The 9335-nt window shown below is 38.4% G+C and overlaps 1 pseudogene; it reads left to right on the forward strand.

Annotated features, from left to right (window-relative positions):
* Window positions 1-961: 961 nt before the first annotated feature.
* Window positions 962-1061, forward strand: LOC142438279 (U6 spliceosomal RNA; annotated as a pseudogene).
* Window positions 1062-9335: the final 8274 nt, after the last annotated feature.

Below are 9335 nucleotides of genomic sequence, written 5' to 3' on the forward strand. Positions count from 1 at the left end.
CCTGTATGTCCTGTAGACACAGCCCTGGTGATATACTGACTTACACTTCGGGCTGCTAACTTCAAGGTCAGTCATTCCAAATACTCGCCATTCTGCAGGGGAGTGAGGAGGATCTCCATTTCTGTAAGGAGTGACAGTTTTGGCTCCGCGAGAGTAATCCTATCCTAGTCTTTAGGTCTCGCTAACCCACAGAGGAAGTTCCACCCTGTCCTCTTGGGATGCTGTAAGTCAGAATCGGCTCTATGGCAGTGGGTTTGGTTTGGGATGTGGGAGCCACAATAGGTGTAATGCTTTTCATAGTTTTCATAGAGGTAGTCACGGTGCAGTAATATGAGTAGAGGCAGCAGCAGTAGTGTAATACTAAACATCTTACTAGCCCAATAAAATAATAAAACACTGTGAGTACCTCAGGAGATCCGTGTACCTGTATATAACCGTATTCTGAACTCTTTCCAGTGCTTTGTAGTTCTATCTATTTATCTATCATCTATCTATACATATTTATGTAGCAAAATCATTAATTTTGAAAATGTGCATCAATAGTAATCATATTTGAATATTAATAATATGGCTCTTGGGGGACTAAACAAGGTCTCTGAGTCATAATGTGATATTAGCATCCTTGAAAATTTAAGAGAACCATCTCTGGGAATTACAGAAAGTACTTAAAAATAGAAAGTATTCATTGAACGGGTCTGAGCTAAGTACTGGCCAACCTAAGGCTTCTATAACATTAAGTCTAAAGAGCCCTGGTGGTGCTGCCAGGTAAGTAGTGGACAGATCACCAAAGTTTGGCAGGCCAAACCTACTAGCTGTTCTATGGGAGATATGAGACCATCTGCATGCACACACATTCACAGCTTCCGAATCCCTATGTACTGTCACTATGTGTTGGAATCATATGGACCACAATGAATTGGTGGTAGGGGTGCTTCTAGGTTTCAATGGAAACCTAGATTTTTAGGAATAAGTTACTGTGATTGCTAAAATCGGAACGACACAGAGGAGCATGGCCCCTGTGCAGGGATGACATGCAAATTTGTGAATCATTCCATATTAAAACAAAAAAGAAATGCTACTTTTGTTGTTTTTAAAATATACACAGCAGAATATCAACCAGTATAATTTCTACAGAAATGTATTTAGACGAGTCATCTAGGCCCAATTTTACTACCTCAAAGAAGAGTTAATCCACTAAGAAAATACTCTTTCTTGACAAAGTAAAAATACTGTCTTAGAAAAGCCTTCCAGAAAGACAAATTTGAAACTGATGGTCAAAAGTCTATGTTTTAAATAATTTTTATTCTAATATTTCTTCAGAAAAGGCTTTGAGAAATTATGATTTAAGAGAATTAAAGTGTAACAGTTCAATATCTGTAAACCATTATTCATGATATACAAAACAAACAAACAAATAAAAAATAGAATAGTGTAGCATCAAAAGCTCAGTAAAAAGCAAGGTATTTGAGGGAAGTGTGTGATTAAGGCTTCACAGAGGATAGGGAAGAATGGGATTGATACACCGTCCTGATGTGTTGTAAGAGGCGACCTTTGGTAATAAGTGCACAGGAGAGTGATGAGAAAAACAGCCAGGTCATGGGGTTCTTGTGGGGGCAGAATAGTAAGGAAAGGAGGCAGCAAAAAAGCAGGCACTTTCAAGATGTTTAGCAGTGAAAGGGAGATAAACTCACACGGAGAAACTGCGGTGGCGAGCATTTGCTCTGTAAATCCAAATGTGCTATTCTCATAAATTAGAAACAAAAGCCAAGAAACACCTTTCTGAGGAAAATGAAATTGTCCCGTTGTAAATACTCTGCAGGTGCAAATCTAATTGTTCCACTTCAATAGTTATCTAATTATTTCCCTAAAGCTTTCTTTGCATTATTTTCCCTTTAAGCTCTTAAAAGGTCCATGTTGCTATAACAAGCTATATCAGTAATGGAAGCAGTGAGAAGGTCAGAAAGTCCTATCTACTCCTCCTTGCATGTTGGCTTTCCCAGATTTTCCATGCTGCTTAATGAAGTACCAATTTATAAAACTAATAAGAACATTTGTAATTTGTACTTGACACTGCTAAGTTAAACTTGACTATTTAATTGCCAAATTAAATTTATGGTTATAACCACAGTATTGCGTGATGTTCATGATATAAACATTTGGGGACTTTTAAATATAAAGATGCCTAATATCACTAAACTCTCCCAGTGCATCAAATTTAAAAGATCTAAGAAACATGCAACAGCTATAAATAAATATATACCCTTGATTTAGCAGTACAACGTGTACAGCAATTGCCTTTCTAATACCATTTGCCCTTGGATCCTAGTTGTTCTTTACCTGTTGGATGTACCTGAAAGCTTAGCATTGTCAACAACAGCTGGTTTGGACAGGAGGTGATGGCAGAAGCAATTCATAATAATTACCTTGAAGACAGCATTCATGAAAGGTTGCTGCCTGAAGTCAGCAAAACCCCCACAGACTTGTTAACCGTCAAAATTTACTCTCCTATTATTAAAGAAGACAAGGGGCAAAAATGAACACTTCTCAACATTCAGTGAAGAAGTCTATATAAGCATGTCACGGCAATAATGACACTATGGAGTGATTTTCTCTTTTTGATTGAAAAAAAAAAAGCAGACATGACCTGTCTTTAAAAGTGTGATTTTTATTTATTAGTTTTGTTTACTTGTTTGGTGGAAGGTGATAGTACCAAATACCTTTGAATTTCCCCACCCATAAGTATAAAATGAAGAATGGAAGCAACCATAGAATTCAGGAGATTTACTGACAGCTGTGTTGTTCATAAGAGAAATTTCCCTGGCTTTGTGGCTTAACGAATATATATATAAATTAAGTGTCCTTCTGAGTATGAATTTGCTTTTGCTGGACACTTTTTGTTGTCATAATTGATGTTTATATGAATTTAAACTATGATTATTTATTCAGAGAAAATATACTCAATATAAACTTACAACAGTAGGCCAAAATAAGCCATTCTTGGAAAAGAAGTTATATTAATAATCTTGAGCATTTTCATGTACTTACCAAAGAAAATGGTCATGAACTTTTTACTAGTTAAAGGTCAATGTAAGAAAATACAAACAATTCTAGATTTTTCAAGCAGAAATAGTTAATAGAAGAAAGAACTCACTGCCCTTGAGTTGAAGGTTTGTAGATAGATGATTGTTTAATTGTTGGGGAGGGCGTACTGGTAGCATCTCATGTCATATTGAAGCTACACTCAGAAGATAAGGAAATTGTTAATGGTACCCCAAATAACAGCCCCGCTGCTTTCTTTCAGCTAGACAAGAGTCATAACAAATAGGACCAATCAGTCTATTGTAAAGTTTTTCTCTGCTAAAGCTTATGATTCAAATATTATTGCTGCACAAGAAAGAATGACTCTCTCTCACATTCTTCTGAACTCCATCCAGTCCTTCTCTTTTGAAAAACCAGGTGGTCACGAGATGTCGAAGAGATCAGGTATCAGGCATCAAAGAACAAAAAATTATATCATTATGCGCTCACCTTGTCAATACAACTGGTGAAGACAAATGGGTGCACAAGCAAGTGTGGTGAAGAAAGTTGATGGTGCCTAGCTATCAAAAGATATAGCATCTGAGCTCTTAAAGACTTGAAGGTAAACAAGCAGTCATCTAGCTCAGAAATAACAAAGCCCACATGGAAGAAGCACACCAGCCTACGTGATCATGAGGTGCTGAAGGGATCAGTTATTAGTCATCAAAGAACAAAAAATCATATAATTGTGTGGTCACCTCCATGATACAATCTCTGAAGAAAAATGGGTGCATAAGCAAATGTGATGAAGAAAGCTGATGATGCCAGACTATCAAAAAATATAGCGTCTGGGGTCTTAAAGGCTTGAAGGTAAGCAAGAGGCCATTTAGCTCAGAAACAACAAAGCCCACATGGAAGAAGCACACCAGCCTGTGCGATCACGAGGTGGCAAAGGGATCAAGTATCAGGCATCATCAGAATAAAAAAATCATATCATTGTGAATGAGGCAAATGCAGATTGAGGGCCCACAGTCCATCAGTAGGCAACTGGACATCCCCTTATGGGAGGGTTGCAGGGAGGAGAAAAGTCAGTCAGAGTACAGTGTAGCAACGATGAAACACACAACTTTCCTCCAGTTCTTAAATGCTTACTCCCCCCACTATCATGATCCCAATCCTACCTCACAAATCTGGCTAGATGAGAGGATGTACACTAGTACAGACAGGAACCAGAAATACAGGGAATCCAGGGAGGATGATCCCTTCAGGACCAGTGGTGAGAGTGGTGATACTGGAGGGTGGAGGGATGGTAGGGTAAAAAGGGGGGACCAATTACAAGGATCTACATATAACCTCCTCCCTGGGGGACGAACAACAGAAAAGTGGTTGAAGGGAGATGTCCGATGGTGTAAGATATGACAAAATAATAATTTATAAATTATCAAGGGTTCATGAGGGAGGAAGGAGCAGGGAGCAAGGAGCAAGTATGAGGAGCTGATACCAGGGCTCAAGTAGAAAGCAAATGTTTTGAGAATGATGATGGCAACAAATGTACAAATGTGCTTGACACACAATGGATGGATGTATGGATTGTGATAAGAGTTTTATGAGCTCCCAAAAATGATTAAAAAAAGAAAAGAGAAAAATCCTAATAATCCTGAAACCTCTGGCACTAAAACGGTTGAGAACAAAATGCCGAGAGCTCTTTTCTGTACCAATGGGTGTTCTCTGATCTAGCCAGATTTGAAAGGTAGAACTGGATCGTGAGATTCCGGGGAGGAAGCATTCAAGAACTATCCCTGCTCAGAGCAGCCAGTGCCCAGAGAGGTCCATAAGGCTGGCCCCACCATGAGACATGCCATTCCCTCACTGACCCATAGTGCTATGGGGGACAGCATTGGAGAGACCATGCAGAAAGTGTGACCAGTCTGCCCCATGCAATAAGGCAGCAAGGGGAGCAAAGTAACCAAGTCCCCCAGAAATCCTGAAAAAAGACTCACTTGGGGTACAGGGCTTGCCACCTCATTAGACTTGATCAGAAAGCATGCATAAGGGTCAGCAGACAGACCTGGAACTATCTATTGTGGGTTTTTTTACTTGTTTTGTGTCTGTTTTTGTTTTTCTTTTGACTATAATTCTTTATGGCAGTAGAAAGTCTCACTGTTCTCCCTCTGAGCAGCTGGTGGTTCCAAACTATTGACCTTGTGGTTGGCACATCAATGCGTAAACATGATTCCACCAGGGATCACAAATGCTAACAAATAACTTAATTAAAAATGAGTGAAACAACAGAAATTTCTCAAGGGTATTACCAAAAATGATCAACCGTTGCTACACAAACACACGCACACACACACACACACACAAACACAGACAGTATGGTGTCTATTAAGAGATAACTTACAAGAGAGGTACATTATCTCTAAAAAGGCATTGTAAGACAAAAAGAAGAAATAAAAGATAATTTTATTGAACTTAAACATGAATTTGAAGTTTAGGCATAAATTTGAAGCTCTTTTTTTTAATGGACAGACATTGTGTGTAGCAAAACTTGATCATTTTTTAATATCCTTAATGAATTTGTTATATTTTATTTCAACTGTTTATTGTTACTTTTTAGTAATTTTAAAGTTCTCATATCCTTTTTCTTTCTCTTATTACTTGTAAAATTTGATCGGTTATTTTTTCAGGAATAATCTCTGTGTTTGAATTGGGGGACAGGTGACGAGCTTCATTTCTATCTCCAAGACCCTATTTTCCAACTACTGTACCTTCCCCCTTTGTTTCAAATTTTTGCCTTCCAATCACCAAGAATTATCAATGCATCTTGATTGCATGTTGTATTAATGTCTGACTGAAGTCATTAGTCGATTTTTTTCAAACAGTTTTATTGGCACTTTATACAATTCATTAATTTAATCATTCCAAGAAGAGTTGGATAATAATCAATTTTAGAGCATTTTCTCTTCTTTGTACTCATTGTTATTCTTGTAATTTTTAAAATTGGGGAAATATATGCACAATAGAACATTCCTCAATTCTGTAAGTTATACATCTATACTTCAGGGCTTTATATTGATTATATTCTTCATGTTGTACCAGCATTATTGACATCCTTTTCCAAATTATTCCACTACCATTAACATAAACTCATTGCTCCATAAGCACCGACTTTTCTTCCTTTACCAATTGTCAAGTTTACTTTCTTTTTTGTAGTTTTCTTTAAAAGGAATTCACATATCATACACTTCCATAATTAATTTTCTTTATAAAGAGTCTTATATACATCACCAAATGAGTACTAATGTTTCCTCCCTGCTCCCACATTATTGTTTGCTCCCCAGATCCACTCACCAATCCCCAACCCTGTCCCCTGGCATCCCTGATAAACCATTATGTCGATACTGGTGTCTCTGCATCCAATTACTCTGTGCTTCACAAAGTGGGAAAGCCAACAGAAACAATAAAAACAAAATAAAAATAAAACAATAAAAAAGGGACAAAATAAAATAATGAGTAAGAACAAAAAGACCACTGCAAATATTTAAAAAGTCAGAGAAGAAATTTGTGTCATAGAAAAAACTTGAGCCTAAAGTCAATTAGTCAAGAGGGAGCTCACTGATCAAATATCATATTAAACCATGAGAAGATCCACCATAATCAAGATTACAATAATTTCCATATAATAATAAAGTTGTTTGAGGCCCTTTCCTGTGTCTAGAGGAGATCTGCCAGAGGCTTAATCTGCCTAGATACTCAGGAGATGGATTATGGGTTCCCACTGTCCACCACAGGCTTCTACAAATTAGTTGTTTACATTTAAGCTCTGATATTTTCCCTTTATCATATTTGGATTTTGTTACTGTCACCTTGGATCACAGCCTGGTGTGCTTCTTCAATGTGTACTTAGTTGATCTTCACTTAGATGGCTGCTTGTTTAAATAGAAGATTTTAAGGCTCCCAACCCTATTCCAATGGAGAGCTGGGGGACATCTACTTTCTTCACTACACTTTGCTGTAGCACCCTTATCTTCAATGGTCTCTTCATGAAGGGGTTATTGTGCAGGGCCACATTATAAGAAATAACTCTTTTGGGATTAGAAGTAAGTGGAAGCCCAGAATCCATGTTTTTCTGTGGGTTACAAACGATCCTGGTTTATTTAAGGGGTTGTAGTATGACCAAAAAACCCCAACAAGCACAACAACAAAGACAAAAGCAAACAAACAAAAGTCAGGAAACATATACACACAAAGAAATGCAAACAAAAAGAAAAATTTTGTTAATCATTCCCTGGGGTGTAAAATCCATAATTTATCCAAATGCTGGGGATTGTAGTTACTGTCCATATGTGGCATTTATGTGAGTATGGTCCAGCTGTGGGCTGCAGTCCATCAATTATTGCTTTGTAGAGATGGTTTTTTAATTGTTTGAGATCAATTTGCACTAATCATGGGGTTTGGTGATAGGGGAAAATTTCCTTTATCATTTCTTACAAGTTTCAAACCTTGCCTATGAGATCAATCCTGTCATATTCATGCAAGAGAAGCATTGAGGTACTAAATATATGGTGGTTCTAAGGCCCTTTCATTATACTCAGCCCACTAACCAGGACTCCCACCCAAGGTCCAATGACCACCATTCCCACAGCCTTGGGATGCCATCCCTTGCTTCCTCTCCCATCAGAGGATTCCAACCCTAAAATCAAAGGAAGTGGTAGTTTTGAGGTAGGGCCCAGTTTATACAGTCCGACTTCTATGTTGAGTCCCTGATGTGGCCCTTGGAGGATGCTATGTTGCTTGTGAGGTCCTGGTCAAAAGTCATGCTAGTGCTTAGTTCATGGTGTGGTTCATTAAGGGTTGTGTAGAAACCCCAAAACATAAAATCCAGGTACTCTACCCTTAGGTTCCCTACAATTATTTAATATCTCTTTCTGATGTGAGGTTGCCCTCCCCATTTGCCCACCACACCCACCGAGAGAACTATTAGTGCTTTTTCTGAAATGCAGATGCTCGTTTCGAGGTGATTCTTATGAAGTGCTCAGAATGGTCCATGCCTAGGCGATAGACTTTTGACCTTTTTGTTTGGGATTTACCTCCTCAGATTTGTTTAATTGGTGCTTCTCCTTATAGTAGTGGAATCATGCAATATTTGTCCTTTTGTGATTGATTAGCTTTATTCTACATAAAGATTTCCATGTCCTTCCATGTCATGTGGTGTTTCATGTTTTCGTCACAGTTTTTAGGGATGCGTAGTATTCCATTGTGTGTCTGTACCCTAGTTTTCTTTATCCATTCCTCTTCTGTTGGGCTTCGGGTTGCTTCCCATTTCTTTCTATTGTGAAATATGCTGCTATAAACGGGGAGAGCATACATCCATTCATGTTGTGTCTCTTGTTTCCTTGGGGCATATACCTAATGGTGGTATTGCTACATCGTATGGAATTTCAATTTCTAGTTGCTCTAAGTATCACCACATCTTTTTCCATAGGGTTGTGTGGATTTAAAGTCCTCCAACAGTGTATACAAGTTCCAATATCTCCACGTCCTCTGTACATTTGTTATTTTCTGTTTTCTTGAATTGGGCTAGCATTGTAGGTATACAGTAGAACCTCAGTGAAGTTTTAATTTACGTAATGGCTAGTGATTGTTAAAGTTTTTTCATGTGTTTGTTAATCATTTGTACTTCATTTTTGGTAAACTGTCTGTTCTTGTCTTGTACCCGTTTCTTAATTGGGTGGTTTGTTATTTTCTTATTGAGCTGTTATAGAGTTGTTGGTTTCTTATTGGTCTGTTGTAGAGTACAAGCGTCATTAAACCCTTGTCCTATATGTTGAACTTATTCCCACTCACCCCAATTTGTGGACTCTCATTTTACTCTCGTCCTGACCCACAGGAACTTCAACGCGGACCCTGGAGGAGGGAGTGGGAATTGGGGGGACAAGAGACACGAGAAATGGAGACAAGGCAGTAGCCTGATCAAGTCTCGTTTATTGAGTAAAAGGCTACAGCTTATATAGGCCAGTAATGGGGGAAGCTAGTTGCAGGTGTTTCCCTGAGAACAATGACCGCAAAACAAACAGTTCCTGTGTGTGGAAAGCCCCTGGTATTTTAAGCAAGCCTGAAATGTCAACTACGCCTATAGCGGAACAAACAGCAACTGTGCGTTCCTGTGGAAAGTTACAGAGCTCAGGCAATAAAGATCAAGACAATGGCCGGGCCTCATGGCTCCAGACAGGCAAGGTTATGGCTGGGCCTCATGGCTCCTGACAACTCTCCTTATGAAGTCTTTGGATGTACATAAGTTATATGATTTTGCA

The sequence above is a fragment of the Tenrec ecaudatus genome, chromosome 1 (assembly GCF_050624435.1).
Source record: "Tenrec ecaudatus isolate mTenEca1 chromosome 1, mTenEca1.hap1, whole genome shotgun sequence".
Lineage (NCBI taxonomy): Eukaryota > Metazoa > Chordata > Mammalia > Afrosoricida > Tenrecidae > Tenrec > Tenrec ecaudatus.